General features: G+C 38.2%; 1 protein-coding gene across 7 annotated transcripts in view; it reads left to right on the plus strand.

The window, feature by feature from the left end:
• Window positions 1-9,556: 9,556 nt before the first annotated feature.
• The window catches only part of RGS13 (regulator of G protein signaling 13), a 69,917-nt gene continuing 57,299 nt past the window's right edge, over window positions 9,557-22,174 (plus strand). For 5 of the 7 annotated variants that reach the window (XM_064593879.1, XM_064593880.1, XM_064593883.1 and 2 more), the window contains exon 1: window positions 9,557-9,786. The gene's annotated coding sequence lies outside the window, so the exon portion shown is untranslated. The remainder of the gene's footprint in view (window positions 9,787-22,174) is intronic. The other 2 variants (XM_064593884.1, XM_064593877.1) reach the window with 1 other exon arrangement.

Genomic DNA, 22,174 nt, shown 5'->3' on the forward strand with positions numbered 1-22,174 from the left:
TTCTTTTTTTCTTCTTAACATATATTGCATTATTTGTTTCAGAGGTACAGATCTGAGATTCAACAGTCTTGCACAATTCACAGCGCTTACCAGAGCACATCCCCTCCCCAGTGTCTATCACCCAGTCATCCCATCCCTCCCACCCCACCCCCGACTCCAGCAACCCTCAGTTTGTTTCCTGAAATTAAGAATTCCTCATATCAGTGAGGTCATATGATACATGTCTTTTTCTGTTTGACTTATTTCAAGAGCCAACCAGTTTTTGGACAGATGGTCAAAACAAGCATCTAAGACACCTTTTCATTAAAAAAAAAAAAAGAACAAATAAAAAAACTCATCATCACAGCATAGATTCACGATATTACAAAATACTTGAAAAGATAACTTTCTTTTCATTGGCATTTTTTACTATGGTGTGACTGTCTTATAGGACCATTCACAGTAATGTGATTAGCTAATGACATCTACTATTTAAAGAAATCTAGTCCAACTGCTTGATCTGAGTCTCAGCTCACAGGTTATGTTCTATTGTCATATTAAAGCAGTGGCAGTCAACAATATGTATGACTTAAAACTCATTAATTAAAGGGTCACCTGGGTGGCTCAGTCAGTTCAGCATCTGCCTTCAGCTCAGGTCATGATCCTGGGGTTCTGGCATTGAGCCCCACATTGAGCTCCCTGCTCGGTGGGGAGTCTGCTTCTCCCTCTGCCTCTGCCCCTGCTCATGCTCTCTCTCTCTTTCTCAAATAAATAAATAAAATCTTTAAAAATAAATAAATAAAATAAAACTCATTTTACAAAAATTAAAACAAATTTACTTTTCTCAGATTTATTTTACATTATTTCTAATATGTGTATCACACAAAACTAGGAATCTAAGAAGTTAGAAATGAGGGTGACATATACCTCATGATGCCTAATAACTTTCCCACTTTTCAAGTGAAAAATGTACAACTTCTAAAAAGTTCTTTAACTCCAAGTTTTCTTAACAAAAACAGTTATTCAAATACTAATACATTAGACATTAGATTTGTTCCTCCAGGAAAAGTATTTGCTATTGTCCTATATTTAATATGCATTTCTACTTGTTATAATATTAGCTGGCTGATTTTCTCCATTTTTTCCCCACAGGGAAAGGATAATTAGGATGAATCTTGAAGATTAAATAAAACCTAACCAGGGGAGAAGAAAAGTGGGGACACTTCAGTGCACAGAAGAGTCTGTGAAAAAGTCAGGAAATCAGGAAAAAAAAAAAAAAACTGTTCATTAATGGTGACTTATTTACTGTGGCTGGAAAGAATAAGAGGGAAAACTAAAAAGTTAGTTTAGGGCAGATTTTAAGAAGAGATATAGTCCACTCCAAAGAATGTACATTTTATCTTTTATGTGGTAGGTAACCACTGAAATTTTAAGCAAAAGAGTAAGACGTAGCTATTTTTTTGGAGTGTCTACTATGAGCCAAGCACTGTGCTAGATACACATCACTTGCTAAGTCCACACCAAAACTCTTTGAGGTAAGCACTCTTAATGTAATTTTATTTATCAACAAATATAGAAACAAAAAGTGAAAAAAAATTATCTAAGTATACATTAACTAGTGAGTAGCAGAGCCAAGATTTGAATCCAGGTATGTATGTTTCAAAAGAATTTCCATTATCTCATGCTTCTTTCTGAACGTGACATGATTACTTTGTGTTTTAAAAGTTAGTTCTAGATTTAGTGTAGAAGACACTTTCTTTTTTTTTTATTATGTTCAGTTAGCCGCCATATAGTACATCATTAGTTTTTGATGTAGTGTTCAGTGATTCATTAGTTGCGTATAACACCCAGTGTTCATCATAACACGTGCCCTCCTTAATACCCAAAGGAAGCCATCATTGAGGAAGGAAAGCTAAATGTGAACCTCGTTTTACTAGCCCAACAGGAGAGATTAGGGCCTGAACTAGGGCAGTAATCAAAGCAATGGGAAGGAGAGGGTGAATAGACAAAACTCGTTTAGCAATATGCCGTGATAAACAAGAGAGAGCAATATAAGATACCTCTGGGTTGTCTAGTCCGGACCCTCAAAATCAGAGCAAATTCCTTTCGAATTATATTTTAAACATGTTCTCCTTGAGGCCTTTAGTTACAAATGTGCATTAATAACTTGGGAATAGAAGAGGGGAGCATTGGAGGAAGATTGAGGCATATGCTTTTAAGAAGTTCCACATGCAAAGTAAATTATGTAGTACTTTCAATAGATAACAGCTATTCTTAATTAACCTACAAATGAAGCATTCCACATGTTTTCCCTTAAAGCTCACTTTCATCTTGGACAAAACAGGGTCATCATCCAGGCTGAGAACAAAAACCAAGAACCAAAGAGACTCAACACATTTGTAAGCAATCAATTGCTCTAAGGTTGAGAGCACCTTTCAAAGACTGGAGACAAAACCGAAGTCTAGGATTCAGGCCAAGAGACAGGCAAAGCAGTTGTCAAATACAAACAGAAGCCGCCACAGGGATCAGAGACACTAGACAACACAGAGGTTGGTGACGAAATCGATTCTGGGGCAGGAATTCTGCCTCCTTATATGGAAGGTTGGCCATTAATTTGACGGTGGGTCTACGTGACGGGTGGAATGTTCTAGTGTTCATTTCTCATCAACAGAGATAAACAAGAGGACTGGAGGCCTGCAGTTAGCTGTTCACTCTCTTGGCACATTCTTTATTTTAATCATTCTTACCTTCACTCTTCAAAATAGGTGAAGTTATTTTTACCCATTATTTCTGGATAGAGAAAAAGAAAAACAGGAATTCTGTGGCTTTCAGATATTCTCTTATTTCCCCCAAACTCTCTGTTGCTATTCTAGTCAAACATGGTGAAAAATTCGGTGGGTTTGGATTAAATCAGTAATATCCATATGTTTTCCACTTGTCTTATCTTTTATACTCTGTCTTAAAACCTTCAGCTTGCATTAGCTCTAAAATCAGATTGTATTCTAGCCTGTCTAGTGTTTTTTCCCCCTTAAATCTGAATGTTAATTCAGTATTTACAAATGATCCATTGTATAGGTAGAACACGTTTCCATATTAAGAATTGAATAAGATACTTCCTAGAATGTTTTCTGGCACAATTTTGACTAGAATGATTATAATTCATACTATCTATGGGGATAGTTAAAGGTGTCGAAACGGAGGGGAAGAAGCACAAAATAACCCTCACTCAGTGGTTTTTAAATTCAGAACTCTAGAAATCTATGCTCAACTATAAACTTCTAGAAGAGTCTAGATTATTGCTTCCTTAATAAATTCACCAGTTAATGACAGGTGCTATATGCCAGAAGCCATACCAGTTGACAGGGAAGCAGAGATGAATAAGAGTTCTCAATTACTGAGAGGCTCACAGTGCTCTTGGAAAGAAAAGAGCAAAAAAGAATTATAGTGAAATAGACTAAGCATTATAAGAGAGGGGTGGAGGCGAGGCAATTAAGATTGTGTGATAATTGACCTCCCCAGTGGCTCTCTCCAGGTCTCTGGTAAAAAGCCAAATGGGACTGGTGGCCCTTCATCTTCCTAATGGGAGAAGTTGTATGGTGCCAATTTTCTAAAAGGTCATCAGGTGCTATCAACACCTTACATAACTCCCCTGGGCATACAAGTTACATCAAGTTTATCTCCTTTAGCAAATTCGCTCTATTATCACTAACTTATTTGGGTGCTATCTACTCCCTTCCAAAGTTCCTAATAGAAAGGCAGCCGTGAAGGCAAACTACACCTGCCTCTCCTTGAGATGCTACAAGGCTAAGATACCCTGTTGCTTCTCCTTCTTGCACCTGTGGAATTCATGGGGTTTATCCCAGCTCAACAGAGAGGAACAGTGTGCTATGAGAACTCAAGAGATGAGAGTAGTAATTCTATGGCTCTAGAGAAATGATGGTTGCACAACAAAATGTGGATTAAATTCAAAGTAACCCAAGTAACTTTCTGAACTGCTGTATCATTGACTAATTGCAAGCTCTATAACTCACAAATAAATGTAAATTCTGACATTATTGGGTTCCAAAAGGGCTAGAATAAGTCTGTCCTACTAATTACTAATATTATTTACTCACACCAATATCGTTTTACTTTAGCTGTTTTTGTCCAAAAATAGTGATTTCTTTTTCTTTTCCATTTTAGGAGGTTGTGATAGACTGCCTACATACCCACCAATCTTAGGCCCTCGCCGTGGGTGTCAGCAAGACTACATTCCCCAGGTCCTCTGACAATGAGTAGCAAATATAGAACCTTCTGTGAATGTCCATACAGTCAGTATTTGGCTGGGTATTTACTCCTCAGTAGCTATTTTACTTGAATTTGGTATTTTGCCTTGAATTGCAACTTGATATTTTACCTTAAATTATTAGGGCCATAAAATTGAGTTTTGTCCAGTGAGGAGAAGGGGTAGTCACAGTTCCAGGGCTGACAATAAAACACTCTAATTGTCTCTCTCTTCTTTGTATACACTGCTGGAAGCAAAGGACTCTGACATTGCAAAGCTACATGCAAGAATGCAAGAATCACCAGACCCAGTATAGTCATGCTACCCACACCAGCATTTGTGTGAGTGAAAAATAAAAGCCTCTGAGATTTGGGGATTATTTGTTAGAGTAACAAGGGAGTTTTAGCCTGATGAATGCAAAGACACTGATATCCATATAGTATTCTCTTCGAAACACTATATATAGTGTTTTCTTCAGAAAGAAACAATTCCTTATTTCATTGCTAAAGATATTTGGAGACATCCTGGAAAAAACCAGGGCAATTTCTCTGTCACAACTCAATATTATTTCACTCCCACATTAGGCAAAGGTTATCTCTCTGACCTTGTGATTTTCTGTGAGATAGAGCTGCCTGGAACAGAGGATGTACGCTATGGATGAGAACAATATGTGAAAAGCTTATTTCAGATGTAACTTAGAATAGAAAATGCCAAAAACAACACAAAAAGGGAGGTGAGGGCTAAGAAGTAGGAAAAGAATAAGTGATGGAAAATTTTGCAGCTGATAAAAACATTAAGTGAAAATAAGTTGGCCATGCAACGTGTATTTTCCACTCACTCACTTTGACTCAGTTTAGGCTACATACCATGTTGATATAAACACTTGGAGGTTTAAATGGGCCAATCACCAAGTAAAAGTCTGAATTCCAAGAATATGCAGTGTGCAGTCCTGGAAAGCATGTCTGTGATTAAGCTGGGATTCAGACAGGAAATGTGAATTCAGGGCGTCCAGGAAAACTAGAGGGGTGAACTCACAGGGGCCAATTTTCCTGAGAGACCAAAGAAGTATCAGTGAAAGAATTCATCCTAAAAGATGATGTACAAACTCAGCCTAAAAATGGTGGGAGGGGGTGGAGGAAATGGACTACTTTACGTACGGTAGGAGGCTGACACTCATATTGCCCTTTGATGCAGGTCCAAAATCTGAGGGAGAGGAGAGAGCAATAAAAGAGTAATAAACAGGGCGCCTGGGTGGCTCAGTTGGTTAAGCGACTGCCTTCGGCTCAGGTCATGATCCTGGAGTCCCTGGATCGAGTCCCGCATCAGGCTCCCTGCTCGGCAGGGAGTCTGCTTCTCCCTCTGACCCTCCCCCCTCTCATGTGCTCTCTCTCATTCTCTCTCTCTCAAATAAATAAATAAAATCTTTAAAAAAAAAAGAGTAATAAACACAAAAAGGACAAATTCCCTGAACATTCTGTAAATCTTCGAGAACACATAGGAACAGGGTGTCAGTCAAGTGATGGTGAAGCCCTCTTCCCATTTGGTGTGAGGATTAGAGCCCTGACATGACAGGCACACTGGATTGGGAATGAGACCACTCTAAATCAAGAAAGGTGAAGAACTGGAAAGAGCATGTGTTGCCCCAGTAGATATCACCCCCCTCATGAGCACTTATGTCAGCCTAATATTTTCTGCTGGTGTGGGGGTCTTGAAAGGATCTCTTTGAAGGGGAATAATGTCCTTTCAACCCACCCAGGTTCTGATTATTTGAGAAATAACAAAAAGATTAAGGTGGAGACCAAGATATTACTGATACAGTCAGGTCAGAGAACAGAGCTTTGGGAGAGAGCCAAATGGGTCTGCTAATTTAACCTCAGAATTAGACCAACTCGCTACCCAGTTGCAGACACTGTCAGATAGAGGCACAATTTCTATACAATGGATGGCCTATGTGGGGAACAAATGTCCAGGTGTCTTTTCTCAATTAGGACAAGTGTGAAAAGTCAGTTCAGCTCAGAGCTCCTGGCTTATGACTGGGCCTAATAGTGTTGGAGTGTCTGCTCATAAGGAGCTGGGTTCTATCAAACCACTAAACCATAAAATCAGGTGGGCCCACAGCAATCCACTGAGAGATGGAAATGGTAAATCCAGGGCTAAACATGAGTAGGTCTCATATGTGCCCTATGGCAGTTTAGGGCTCTCTTATGACTTATGATGGAGGATGAAAAGCACCAAGTTTGTATTGGGATGGTACGTAGGTGCAGGCTAAAGATGAACTGCTACTGGAATACATTTCTTCTAAGGAGTGGGCTTAAAAGAGAGTAGAGAGGGAAAATCCTCCCAGTGGCAGAATTTGGAGCAATGCACCTGATCATCTACTTCATGTGGAAAGAAAAGTGACCTGAGGTAGAATAGATATTGACTTATGGACAGTAGAGAATGGTTTGGCTAGTGGATTAGGGCCTAGAAGGAGAATGATTAGAAAATTGAGAATAAGAAAGTCTAGGGGAGATGCATATGGGTAGATCTACCAGAGTGTTCAAAAGCATGAAGATTTTTGTACCACATGGTCACAATCAGCAGAGATTACTGCCCACACAAAAAGCATAGAGAACCAAGTAGACAGACTAAGTGTACCAGTTGGCCTAAGCCAGCCCATCAACAGAATAACAATGGTGGCAGAAACAGATATGCACTGGCCCAAAATAATGAACTCCCACTCATGAACGCTGATCTAATCACTGTCCTTGCCAAAGTCCAACCATCAAGAAAAAGAGACCAATACTGAGCAAATGATATTGTATCCTATCTCAAAGATGCCAACCAACCATTTCATGGCAAGTTGATCACATTGGACTCCTTTCACCCTGAAAGAAGTGATTAATCTTACTTGAATCAACATATATCATCTGGGTTATAAGTTTGTCTTTCCTGCCAAGAGGGTCTTAGGCAGCCCCATCTAGGAGGGCTTAGATTTTTGCCTGCAGTTTTTGATTCACCAGTGCAGGATCCTGTATCACATCAAACCAAGGAACGTACTTCACAGCAAAGATGGTATAGCAGTGGGCACGTGGTTATGGGGTCCATGAGTCATATCACATGCCATAATACCCAGATGCGGCCAGTCTGGTGGAACAATGGAATCATCTTATGATGGCACAGTTGAGGCATCATCTTAAGATAATATCCTTTAAGGAAGTTATGTCATCTTCTAGAATAAAGAATACACTCTTGGGGCGCCTGAGTGGCTCAGTTGGTTAAGCGACTGTCTTCGGCTCAGGTCATGATCCCAGGGTCCTGGGATCGAGTCCCGCATCGGGCTCCCTGCTCGGTGGGAAGCCTGCTTCTCCCTCTCCCACTCCCCCTGCTTGTGTTCCCTCTCTCGCTGTCTCTCTCTCTGTCAAATAAATAAATAAAATCTTTAAAAAAAAAAAGAATACACTCTTAATTAATGACCATTATGTGGTACTATGCCTACAAAATGTAGAATACATGGGCCTGGGAACCAAAGGGTCAGAGAAGGAGTGGTCACATTTACTATCACTCTCAGTGACTTTGATCCCAGAAGATGAATGCTTCCATCAAGGGTCAGAACAGAGTCATATTAAATTTGAAATCACAGGCACTTATTGCTTTCCTTGAGCTCCTTGTACCAAAAACCACCAAGCAAAGAAAGGAGTCACCATCTTAGCAGAGGTAATTGATCTTGATTATTAAGAAAAAATAGGGCTGCTGTTATAGATGAAGGATAAGGAAGAATATTTGGGGTACTCAGATGATCCCATGGGACACCTCCTGACACTTGAACAGTACATGGACAAGGGCAGCAGCCCAGCCTGGGATGGGCATGGTGACCAGGGAATCAGACCACCGAACAATGAAAATCTGGATCACCCCACTGCATAAGCCACTAATACCAGCAAAAGTGCTGGCCCAGGGTGGAAGGAATCTAGAATGGGTAATAGAAGAGAAAAATAATGAGGATCAGCTGTGGTCTCTAGACCAAATGTAGTGATAGTGTTGGTGGAGTACTTCAACCCACTGACTGTCCTCTAACAAATTCTCCCCAGGGAAGAGTCCTTCCAGAACCTTATAGCAGCTGTTTATGGATACAGCTGAACATACTATATGAAGCAATCATATCTGGGTGGTGCAAGGGATGGACCTTAATAGATAAGCCCTACTGGACTGTAGGACACAATCCATCTTTGGAACTGTAGTGCTGTCTCTCCCAGCAGCTGAGTTGAGGCTACTGACAGCTCACTGATGAGTTTCTCTCCAGGAATTTCCCTTGTCCTAAGAAAGCTGCCTCACCAGGTTTACATCCCCTCTTGGGAGCAGCCTAGAGCCAATGACTAGTCAGTGCGGGGTCCAAAAATCTGGCCCCCTTGCTTCAACTAGGTCAAATATGAAGGGCTATTCCACCTCCAAAACTCTGGTTAGAATCATCTGAGAACTCTGATGCGGCTACATCATATATCTGTTTAAGATTTATAGTCCATCTACTTCCAAAAAAGGAGTTATATCAGATTATAAAATTAGCATATTATATAAAAGAATAAATTACAATGAAATAAGGCAAAACTAAAGGAGATATCTCTCATTGTTTACAACAAAATTTATTAAGGTCCTTCTTCAAATAAAGGTACTGGTGTAGCTGCTATGATCAACCAGGCACATATTATGCCATCAATATGATTACAGTTTGATCTAGCAGATGGTATGTGCATAAGCAGAATATGAAGATGAAAACCCCTCACTGTATTCATAGCTATAACATATGTCACTTCTTTGATTCTAGAACAGCACTATGAGATAGAAAGAGCTGTTACTATTCCTATATTATAGATAGTAAACCAAGGTTCAGCTATTCCTATATTATAGATAGTAAACCAAGGTTCAGCAAGCAAGGTACAGTGATTTATCCAACCCATGGCAGAATTACTTTTTAATTTAAATCCAATTTTTTCTTTTACAGCATTATAATAAATGTTTGTTTGAATGATGGCATCATCCATATAGATGATACATTTTCTTAGTCATCATCAAAAAGCCTCTTGGAAATGAAACATTGATTTTATATCATTTAACCATTTTGAGAATTTGCTTCATCTTGCTTGGTATCCTGCATTATTTTAAAAAATATTTTTAAAATATTCAATGTCTCTGAGTTACACTAAATACTATCTGCTAACTGAATCTTTCAAGCTTTATAACATTAGAATGACAACTTGGTTATTTGCTGACTCACACCCTAGGTATTTCCACTCTTATGAAATTGCTACTTCATGGAAGGATGTTTGCTTAATAGTATTCAACTGTAAAAATAAAGAGTGCAGAATTTTATTTTCAAAAGATTAGATTCTACGTGTAGGTTTTTGACAAAGAACCCTGAAGTGGCCAGTGAATCATCAAATGGAGAAAGTTCACTTGACTTCCCAAAAGAAGGAAAAGGAACAGAAAAGAAGGAAAGAAAAGAAACAGCAAGAGGATTGCTTATTCTGGGACTGAACTAAGGAGAGATATAAAGGTATTTATCTGAGGTAAGGAGAGTTACCAGAGAGAGTAGCTGACCAGTGGGTCACTGTTGACAGGGAGATGAGACTATTTCCCTTGAATAATTGAGGGCACTTACTTGGAAGACAGGCTAAGGATCAGAACTGGAGAGTCAATGCAAAGAAGCAAAAAAAAAAAAAAGATATTAAAACTACTGCTGAGCAGGACAGAGAACTAGACTCAGATTGTGGGAAACACCAGAAAGCCAGAAAGGGGACACATGATGAGTTTTGTGAAGTGCTATCTCCTACCCAGGAGCCATCTTGAGATGTAAAGTTACAGACACAGAGCACTTCAAGCTTCCTTCTAACTCACTAGTCAGGGCTTTGTGGCAAAGTTTGTCAAAGTCTAGAACTTTTTTTACTAGTATGCCACTATTTGTAGTAACTATTGGTAATAGCAGCAATTGTCTGGTTGACTTGGTTTATCCAATCTTTTCCTTATAAAAAGCCATTTGTATTTGCAACATACTCCAAATCTGCTAGTCTTCTAGCTACCTGGATATTTCATTTCAGCCCAAAAAGATAATAAAATATCTCATTAATAAACCTTACAATTTCTCACCATGTACTTTTATTTCCTTAATAAACTTTATTAATGTGCCAAATTCAATACTAGTCCCAGAATATTGTGTTAGGGGATTTGGGGGTAGCCCAAATTCATATAGAATAACTTCACTCTCTCTACTTGCCAACCAAATCTTACCATTCGCTCAAAATCCAGCTATAACATCTTTCCAATAAAGCCTTATTGGAACAATAAATATTGCAGTTATCTTCTGAATTCCTATATTGCTTTCCACCCCCCAGCTTCTCTAGGCAATTAACTCCACAGGGACTTATTTCATGTCCCTTCTATTCTTAACTTAAGCTGGTATTTTTTCTGAGTTTCTATCTACTATGGAAGGTCCTAGAAGGAAAGGTCCGTGTGTTAATTTTTTTTTAATCTCCTAAGCATGTAGCATAAATTTTCAATAATAACTGCTTATAACTATATTTTACTTTGAAAATATTCTTGAGAAATCCTAGTTGTTTAATTGATATACCCAACCTTGCAGGGTAAAAATAAGGAAACGTTTATAAAAGTAATTGTGAACTGTTGTTTTTTTTTTTAAAAAAGGAAAGGAAAAATTATAATTGTGGTGGAGAACATTGGATGTTCAGCTGAATCTTTTCTCTCTTCCTGGGCAGTCAGATATGCCATGCTCACTTCTCAAAGGGGGCTGTGAGTGGAGGTGATGTGTTCCACTGATACCCAAGGCCATAAGGCAGTGGGCGGGCCACCTCCACACTTTATTCCACTTCCTGCTAGCTGGGACCTAGATGCACACCCACCCAGCTTTAAGTATGCAGATGATGACAACGCCTCAGAGGAGGGCAGAGCTACCCTTGTAGCTTGGGTCCCTGAATGACTTTGGGAAGTAGGAGATATCTACCTGCCCTATTTCTTGAGGGAGATGTTTCACCATTGCCTTTGGATTCTCTTTGTTATAACCTTTCACATAGCTAACACTGTAATATATTTATTATTATGGTATTTAAATGTCAGGTGAACAATGATATTTAAGTCCTTGGGCCTTCAGGTGGGGCATGGGGTGGTTAAAGTCCCAGAGCGACCCTAGCACCCTTGAGAATGGGTATCTTCAAGCATTTACCACAGTGATATGGACAAGTTTTATCTTTTTTTAACGATGTGCACAATAATGTGATACGGTTAAAAAGGTATTAACTTAGAGTTTTCTGAACATGTCCCCAAAATTATTAAGCTTCTTCTTTAAAATGACTCTCCCTTTTTATACTTTATATTCCTACCTCATCCACCATCCTCAGTGACCCACATGTGGCCTCATGCCAGACAGTGTAGATATTAAAACAAACAAAAATACTAGCTGAAAGGTATTTCCCCCTTTTATCTTCATCCTTGTTTTGATTTTTTTTTCTCTTTTCTGTTAGCTATAAGCAAAGGACAGATTTTTCTTTCACTAAAATTGGAAATTAGAAGACTCTCCACCACTCATTTCCTTTTCCAACAAGCTCCGTGGAAACTACCAAAGGGAGATTTTTGTGACTCCTCCTGTGGTCAGGATTCAGGCCCTTCCTTTCACATTCTTCTGCTTTTTATGGTTCAGAGCCCTTTTCTATTGCCTGTGGTTTCTGTTTCTATCCCTGGGTATTTGTTCATCAAGTTTCTGAGGTGGGATGGTGTTATATTTCCACTAGGTTCTCTTTCAAAAATGAATCTTCTTGGCCTGAATTACTTTACTTTTCCATTTGTAAAAATGAACCCATGTCCAAGCCTCTATAACATAATTACAACAGAAAAAATTTCCAATTACAGCAGTTCAAATTTATTCCAGGAAAATACCTGACTAAAATAACTACTCACATGCCCCAAAAGCTAAATCCATGCTTTTAGATGTATCATAAAAGAGATGTCACTGGGACACCTGGGTGGCTCAGTCAGTTGAGCATCCGACTCTTGGGTTCAGCTCAGGTCATGATCTCATGGGTCATGGGATCAATCCTAGCATCCCATCTGGCTCCACGCTCAGCAGAGCATCTGCTTGGGGATTCTCTCCCTCTGCCCCTCTCAACCACTCACTCTTTTTTTCTCTCTCTCTCAAATAGATAAATAAATAAAACCTGAAAGGAAGGAAGGAAGGAAGGAAGGAAGGAAGGAAGGAAGGAAGGAAGGAAGGAAGAAAGAAAAAGAAAGAAAGAAAGAAAGAGAGAGAGAGAGAAAGAAAGAAGAAAGAAAGAAAGAAAGAAAGAAAGAAAGAAAGAAAGAAAGAAAGAAAGAAAGAAAGAAAGAAAGAAAGAAAGAAAGAAAGAAAGATCATTGACAAAATGGGGCATCTTCCTTTAATACCCTGGGGTCCAGACATGGAGAATATTTGCAAAAATCTCTGAGGGGTCCTGACCATCCAGAAAGATCATTACTCAGTCAACAAGGACCTATTAAATGTCTATTCCACTCCAATAGAGTCTGGGAGGAAGTCATGAGATGAGAAAGCAATATAAGTGGGCTTTCTGTCTACTAAGAACTCTCTCGTCTGCTCTATGGGAGGGAAACAAAAATCCACACTATTTATCCTATTATCTGGAATCATAAAATGTCATATCTAGTGTTGTCTAATTTACTCTTCCTATTCATAGATTCCAAAGCCCCAGTGCAAAAAGATTAAGTGACCCATGTAACAGTCACAAAGTTAAAAACCCACAAGCAAATAGTGCACTAGAGCCCACCTCAGACCTGAGAGTTTTATAAACTGTCCCATGCTGACTACCTCACTAAAGTTGGTACCTACAATTGCAAATTTGTGATATTTTAAGAATATTTCAATAATACAATGGCAGGCTGTTCTCTGTTTTGATTAAATGCATTGGAACAGGGTAGTTCCCCTGTACAGAACTATACATAAGTAACAAATCTATGGCTTATAAATCTTCTCAAGGTGAAACAAAGTGCCAATAACACTGTACGAATATTTTGCTGAACAATAACTTGTGGAGCCTCTATTATGTGTCCAGCCAATGACTCTTCTGCACACCAGCACCAGGTAAATTATCTTATCTTGACATAATGACCACCAGCCAGATTGCTGATGCATCACCACTTAGATACTCCCCATTATCTCACATCCTGATGGTGCAAATTTGGTGAGCTATTACGCTCAAAGCTGTAAAACATCAAAATTCCACTAGATACTTCTGAGAAAATTGCTCTCAGTAATTTGAATGTGTTACAATAGACTGAATAAATTGAGAAAAATTTCTCTTCTCTCATCTTTATTCACCTTTCTATCATTTCTCACCTTTCTCTGCACCTGCCCTATCCTTAACCAATAAGGATCTTGATTCTTTAGAAAAGAGTTTTCCATTGTTCCACTGTTGAATTGTCCATCTCCAGGGCATATAGTAATTATTTGTTTTTCAAAGTGATGTGTGTTGCCCACACCCAAACATCGTCAGTAAAAAATTGTCCAAACCCTCTTTTGTGACCCCTCTGTATCCAAAACACAAGTTTATCATACCACTGACAACATGTATTTGCATAATTTATTTAATGATAATCATTGGACTGTAATGTCTTTGAAGTCAAAATGTCTAGTTTACTTTTGCATCTCTGTTCCCCATTAGTCCTGACAAATACACGTTTGCTAAATGAATGAAAATATCATCCAGTCTATCAATAGCCTCAAACAACAGTGTTCATTATTATACTCTGTTCATTATTTTACTCAGTATGTAATATTATACATATTATTATTATATATATATTATATATTATTAGCAGGGAATATAGGATTTAAGAGGAAAAACAGGAAACAGCCCTTAAGGGTAGCTGAAAGAGAAGAGAAATGGAAAGAACTTTCTGCTTTGATTAAGAATTTTCTCCTTTGGTTCAGGAGCAGCTTTCCATAGAACAGAAAATGCTGCATTCTTTACCTGGATAGTGTATGTTTTCTGGATGAAAGTCTTCTCTTAGGTTGCATTATTTCCATCACTTACAATAAATATTTGCCCTGTTCGTTAGGCAGTCTTTGTGTTTGACAACTCATTGTTCTTCATGATAGTTACAGTGTATCTGATGAAGTCAGTATTTTCCTTAGGATAGATTAGAAGGTAAGGGCATAGGTGTCAGAATGAATACAGGAAGGGAAAGATGTTCCCTGTAAGAAAGGGGACAAATTTGTCATAACAGTTCCTCAAAGTAAGTGATAGCTATAAATGCAGAAGAGACAAACAGGAGAAAGGAAAGAGAAAGTCCAGAAACAGAGAGAGGGCCAGAGAGGAGGTGGTGAGGTCACAGGGCATTTTGGTTATTTATTGTTTCATTTGAGGTTGACTTATTATGATAAAAAACCCCTTCATTTTACCCAATTCCACAGACACAAATACACACATTTTGTTTTTTTCCTCAGTAACATCGGCCTACTTACCTAATAAGTGCTTTGTGTGAATGAAGACATTTTTTGTTGTTGTTACTAATAAAGTTAAGGAGGAGTCTGCACTTGTCTGTGGGGAGGGCTAAAGAATAAGCAAAGCCTATCATTAAAGAAACAGAAAGCTCTGGAAACTATGAAATTTAAGATCTCCAGCTCCCCTTCAGCCCCAGAATCGACAAAAAAATTGGTATGGTTTTTGGATTACACAGGCTATGAAATTCAAGTTTCAGGGACATTTTTACTGAGAACCTGAGAGGGAAAGAAAGGCCCAAAATAAGTGTGATTTGCACGTGGTTTCTGAGAATGAACTCTCTCATATAAACTGCCAAAAGATAGTTTCACGGAAACATAGAGATGGATGCATAGAAATTTTACTAAACGAGACTTGGAACTAGGCTTGACTTGAGATAACAAACCTGTACCCATCTTCACATTGAAAGGTAATTAGAAAAAAGAGTTGAAGTTTCTGGTTGATTTACAGGAAACTTTCAAGTGATGAGCTACAGAGATTAGACCTCAACTCCATTTACTACAAAAGGATGTGTTTGCTTCTATGAGTGATTGTAGAGTGGTAGAAGTAGAAATGAAATCTTAACAGTCATGGTGTGTTTCTCCATTGTGTATTTTGAAGTATCCTGGGAGTGTTTGCCATAATATTCCTTGAAAGGACACAATTTTTACTTGTTGTTGGCATCAAAGCATTACTTTTGATTTCACAGAACTACAGTTCCTCGTGGTGATTTCAGATCTCCAAAATTTAATCTAGAGGTTTAACATATCAATCCACCCAAGGAGTCCTTTCCACTTTGCAAAAAAATGAAAAACCTGTTTATTCTATTATTTTGGCGATTTTCTTCATGTTATCAACAGTGATTGTGATTAGTTTTATGTGCCTGCTTGGCTATGCTATAGTTACCCAGTTGCTCAAATAGTAATCTGGGTGTTGCTGTGAAAGATATTTTGTAGATATGATTTACATCTATAATTCAGCTGCCTTTAAGTAAAGGAGATTATCCTTAGAAATGTGAATGGTTGGGGCGCCTGGGTGGCTCAGTCGTTAAGCGTCTGCCTTCGGCTCAGGTCATGGTCCCAGGGTCCTGGGATCGAGCCCCTCATCGGGCTCCCTGCTACGCGGGAAGCCTGCTTCTCCCTCTCCCACTCCCCCTGTTTGCGTTCCCTCTCTCGCTATGTCTCTCTCTGTCAAATAAATAAATAAGATCTTTAAAAAAAAATGTGAATGATCTTCCATCAGTTGAAAGGCCTTAAGAACAATATCATAATTTCCCTGAGGGAGATGAAATTCTGCCTCAAGACTGCAGCATTAGCTTCGAGCCTACAAGCCTGCCCTACATATTTGGCCTTGCCAGCCCCCACAAATACAGGAGGCAATTCCTTGAAATCTATCTATCTATCTATCTATCTATCTATCTATCTATCTATCTATCATCTATTTCTATCTATATAGACAGATACAGATATAGATATAGATAATGATAGATAAATAGATTGCACCATGGTATTGTCAACAGAATTACCTAATATTGACAAGAATAGATACGAGAGAGAAGGTTAACTTAGCAAAAAAAGTAATTATTGAATTTTTTATATAGTAGATACATAAGAATATCTTCTTGAGCTGAGACATTAGGTAAAAACCCATTTTAAAAAAAAGTCAAGCAATATCAAAGATTGTTAAAGGTAATTTGATTATTGCCCAGCTTGCATTTTAAGACTGAATGGAGCAATAATCATCTTGGAGGAAAATATGCTACTTCATTTAGTACTAAAATACAGGTCTTATCCCCCTTTCCCTTTCTCTTTCCTTACCTTCCAGAAGGTAAGGAACATGTCTTAGAATGCCTTGTTCATGATAGGTGTACAATAAATGTTTACTGAATAAATTAGCATCTTGAATGTTAGTCATTCAACACATATTGACCATGTTCCAGCACTGTGCTGAGTGTGGGGGTTACAGCGGTAAATACACACCGTCCTCCCCTCATGGAAGCATGTCGTGGTTTATCGGACCTAAGGTCTGACAAAGGCATTGAGAGATATGCTGGAGAAAAAGAGATTATCCTGATTTATGTCAAACTCAGAAAGTTAGCAGGGTTTTTTTTCCCCCAGAACATTTTGTTTGGCTTCCTAATTATTATATATTTAAACCATTTTGTGGAGACAATCTGGAGGCTAAGGGCATAGTGGAGTTGTCAGACAGACCCAAGCCTGAATGTAACCTTGGACAAGTTTCTTAACATCCCTGAGCTTCAGGATTCCCAACTATAAAATGAGAACAATACCTATGGGTGTGTGTGTGTGTGTGTAATGAAGTACTGTCAGGAAATCTTGCAGCTCAGTGCCTAGCATGTGGAAAGTCAGCAATAAACGGTAGCTGGATTTGACATACTTTACACTTTAAACTATAGTCTCTGGGGTGACAAGTTCCTTAAGCAAAGTAACTACTACACTAAATAATACTTCCTCATATCTGTCAAAGCATACATTCATTAGGGCTCAGAGGAGCTTCCCTTCTTTTAGGATGACTTTGAGGGTGTGCTCAAAACATGTGTTTATCTAAGGGGAAATCCCCAACATGTGATGGTAAGGTTTTAAAGAGGAATTTCCATGAAAACAAAGAGATTTGTATTTTCAGATATAATTTTATATATAACATAAATATAAATAATAAGTATGTATAGATTATATATATACACACACATTCATGAGAGTCACAGACTATTAGGTCTAGACGTATCGGAGATCATCTAGATCTCACTTTATAAAACTTTAGAAAAGCAAAATAACTTCTCCAAGGGCACTGATTTAGTGGCAGAGTGAGGACCACCTATCAGTTCAAAGATATGATCTCTCTATTACCTATGATTTATCTCCGTAATTTAGAATTATTGTTTTTCAAAGGGATAAATGCTATTCCCCCCCAAATCCTAAGACTTAACATAACTCATAACTTTTTTTTTTTTTTTTTTAAGAGAGAGCCCTCAGGAGTGAGGTGCAGGGGAGAGGGAGGGAGAGAGAATCTTAAGCAGGCTCCATACTCAGTGCGGAGCCCAACTGAGGGCTCATTCTCACGACCCTGAGATCATGACCTGAGTAGAAAGCAAGAGTCAGATGCTTAACTGATTGAGCCGTGCAGGTGCCTATATAATTCATAACTTTTTAATGAAAAGTCTCTGGTCACCACATGGGAGCCACAAGGGAATTATAACTGAGCGGCCAGTCTGGCTGCCATTCCCGTATGCCAGGCACTATATTAAATACTTTGCTTATGCTTTCTTGTTTAATCCTCACCTACAACTGGTTAAGATACACTCCTTTATTTTCAGAATTATCCAGATGGGTTAACTGGGGCTCAGTGAGGTTAGATCATTTGTATAAGTTCATACCACTACCAAGTAGGAAGGCAAGATTCGAAGCTATTCAGCCTGACACCAGAGGCACAGAAATATGGGAGATTCTTGGCACTGCAACTTGCTAAATCCTCCTCTTTTATCTTATTTTCCAGTGTTCAAGCTTCCCTGCCCAATCCATGATAAACTATGCTGAGTGCTTGACTTGATCGTCTAGCTGGTTGACTAGAGATTGCAGTCACACAAGTCAGAAGAAACCAGTCCAGGGTTTTGTGCTGATAGCTAAGGAATAGGATGGATCAGCCTGGACCTTTTGCTCCTGCAGGTGATGTCACAGGACTGCAGCTTCTTTGCGGTGTGAACAGGATGGCCCAAGAGGTGGGCCTGGTGTCCTGAGGACCTAAGCAAGATAAAAATCTTCCTGGACATCTTTTCAAATTACTAAGAAAATTACATTACTCAAATATCTCTAAAAGCCCACTGCCTTTAACAATTCTCTTTGCTAATCTGATATGCTACATCCAAACAGAAAATGGGTAAAGAGTATAATGAAATAGTCTTTTCTTCATCAAAGTTATAGCAAAGTACATTGATGTCCCCTGAGGCAGCAGATGAACTTCAATACCTTTTATATAATGGAACTGGTTTCATTTGCTTTTACTTATTTAATGTGTTTATTATGCCTATTAAATAAGACTGTTTTGGACGTGGATGTGAAAAACATAAAATGTTATACAAATACCTGATACTGTCATTAGTAACTAGTAGTATTTGGCAGGACTTTTATGACTTGTTTATCACACAGAGCTTACTGAGGTAGAGGTGTCTCAGTCCTGCATTGAGGGAATGACACAAACCCCTGAGGACATTGTTGTCATCAATGTTAAAGGAAAGCCCTCCTTGTCCATAACAGGTGACGGACTCCAAATAGCAGAGCTGAGAGGAACTTTTAGAGGTGATCCATCCAAACCCACCTAGGGAACCAGAGTCTTAGGAGAGATGCAGGGACTTGCTCAAACCCACCCAGTTTACACAAAGCAAGAGGGATTAGAACTCAGCTCTCTGGGATTTCAGACCAGGGCACGGCACTCCTGTTGTTTTATTCTTTTCTACATTTTCATTATTATAAGCTAATCTTCTTTTAAAATAATCTAAAAGGGAGAAATGCGTGTGACTAATCCAGTGGCCTCTGATGGCCACACAGCATTTTCCGAAAACGTCACAGTGTAACTCAGATGAAAAGAAAATGACATCAGGGCAGCTATGGGACATGGCCTTACAATCATCACCACATCACCCCATAACCTTGTCACTAAATGACCTAACCACAAACAGTGTGACTCTTTTCCTTCTTTCTGTGGTTACTGAAGAGGTGACAAAGCATCAGCCCTTAGGAAACCCTCGGAAAAAGAAAGGAGACTAGATGAGGCATATTTTCCCTCAAGTTTGTTTAAAACCCAAGGATGGTGATCGGCTTTTGAAGAGGATTAACTACCATTCTTTCCTTCTCAAACACTCTATTTTACTCCCACCCACTCAACACTTTTTATAAATAAGACCACTTAGTCACAGAATAAAAAGAAGTAACCAAGACTGGAGGTTGCTTAATTATTTCATGTGTTAAAAAGCTTTAAGCTTTCAATACAAATGCCGAGAAAATTTTAATATTGTACATACATTCTTGGAGTTAGAAGATACAGTAAGAGGTTCTCTCATTCAGTCTTGCACCTGAAGAAAAGGTTCTGTATGTGAGATCCTACACAGAAATCCATCTCTCACAGGTCCCAGAACCAATCTAGTAAGGAGGCTTTCCTTACTGGAGGATGGGGACCAGGGGTCAGAAGTCCTCTTCATTTATGCATGATAGTAGTTATTTAGTTGAACGAGTCTTGCTGCTTAAATCCACTCTGACATGAGTACCTTTCATCTTTCCTTCTGATCACAGTACCTCATACTGACTCGACTTATTATTTATTTATTTATTTATTTATTTATTTATTTATTACCCCGGCCCTGATACTAGCCCTCCACTAACTAGATCTCCACTAGCTCCCTATCTTTCTGGGTTTCTGTTTGTTGACTGCTATTTCAATCTCTCTTGATAGTTAGCCCCAGGTAAACACCATTCTACTCTCTGTTTCTGAGTCCCATGTGATTTTTTTTTTGATGTTCCTCGTTTTTAGAATGCTATACTTCTCTTCTGTAAAGCCAAATCTATCATTCAAAGCCCATTTCCAGTCTTACTGCAACAAAAAATTGGGGTGTTTGGTATAGCATGTCTGAATGTTATAATAGTTATAATATATATTATAAGTAATATCTTACCTTTCTCTAGTCCCCAAAGTGTACAACACAATTGTTGCTAATAACATTGTAGTTACATAACACATTTTATTTCAGTATGAAATTGTATTTAAATATTCAGAATATTTTAAAATAGGAGTTATATGGAATTTTTATAAAATACATTACAAAGCATTGACCTTTGGGGCACCTGGATGGCTCAGTCGTTAAGCGTCTGCCTTCAGCTCAGGTCATGATCCCAGGGTCCTGGGATCGAGCCCCACATCGGGCTCCATGCTCCACAGGAGGCCTGCTTCTCCCTCTCTCACTCCCACTGCTTGTGTTCGCTCTCTCACTGTGCCTGTCTCTGTCAAATAAATAAATAAAATCTTAAAAAAAAAAAAAAGCATTGACCTTTAAGTTTCACTCATATATAGATGGAAAGATAGATAATTTACATGGTATCAAAGCTGTAGGAAAATTTTAGACTCAAGTTTTCAACCATTTTCCAAAATAAATTATATTCTGTTGTTGATGTCTATCTAGAAAATATATACTAAATAGACTAAAGACAACCCAAGAACAGTAAAATTTAAACCCTATAATGTAAGCAGATTTTGGATGTACTGCTTTAGGTTATATCCTTTCTTAAGAGATTATGATGATTGTTCCAACATGTGGTATTCTGATTTTCTCGTACATTGAAAAATGTATTTATCATCATACGACCAAACTTGCTACAAACTATGTTTATTTAGTATTTTTTACATATATGAACAGTTAAAATTTGGTTTGATTGATTAACCAGAAAGATCTTTCATTATAACACAAATAAAAAGAAATGGCCAGATCGGATCTCTTGGATATTTCTAGCTTTACAATTGTGGTATCCTATGAAATATTAAATCATCTGCTACCAACAGATTCTTGAGATAAATTTCACCTCAATAATATGTAGACCATAAGCAAAGAAATGGACATGGATAATGTTTTTGGATGGTTTTTAACTTTATACTGAGACTCCAGTCTTTGAAGACTAGATTGAGTCTGGGCTTCACCATTAATTAGTTATGTGAACTAGGACAAGTCATTTCACCTCTCTGACTTCATTTCCTCATTTATAACATAGGGATAATAAAAATAATTACCCTTTCTTCCTCAAGGTAATACAAAAAACATATGAGATAACATATATTAAAGTGCTATGCAAATGATGAAGTTGTATATAAAATTTAATTATTGCTTTATAAATAAACATAACTATCTAATAACTAACTATTTCAATTTTCATTATATTCATTCAACTTGAAATAGCTAAAATTTTGCATTAGTATCAGATCACTTCTTCCTGCCTTGGTTACTAGTGAATGGCCAAGCCTGTTGCTGTAAATAAATGGGCACTAGGATGTTTCTAAAAAATACATGTGGCTCAAGAATAGACTTCTTCCGCTTTGTGGTCTCATATGTCTGACCACAGCAACTATTTTTAATCACAGCCTATGCTTTTTATTGACATCTAACTCCATACGTAAGAGTCATCATCCTTAGCAAGATGTAGAGATGTATGACGTGTTCGATTACAATGTACTTCTTTTTTTGTTCTTTTTTCCTTTATCTTTTTAACATGTGTTTCTACTTTGGTAATTTCAAAAACATTCAAATCACTTGACAACATTGAGACAGGCATTGACCACTAGTTCCTCAAGTCTATGAAGTTCTGATATGAAAATGTGCTAGCCAACTGTTCTTGACCTAACAACTTAGAAAAATGTTTCC

This window comes from Mirounga angustirostris, unplaced genomic scaffold, assembly GCF_029215605.1.
Source record: "Mirounga angustirostris isolate CCGP_5_RB_7025 unplaced genomic scaffold, mMirAng1.0.hap1 SCAF_6, whole genome shotgun sequence".
NCBI classification, from domain to species: domain Eukaryota; kingdom Metazoa; phylum Chordata; class Mammalia; order Carnivora; family Phocidae; genus Mirounga; species Mirounga angustirostris.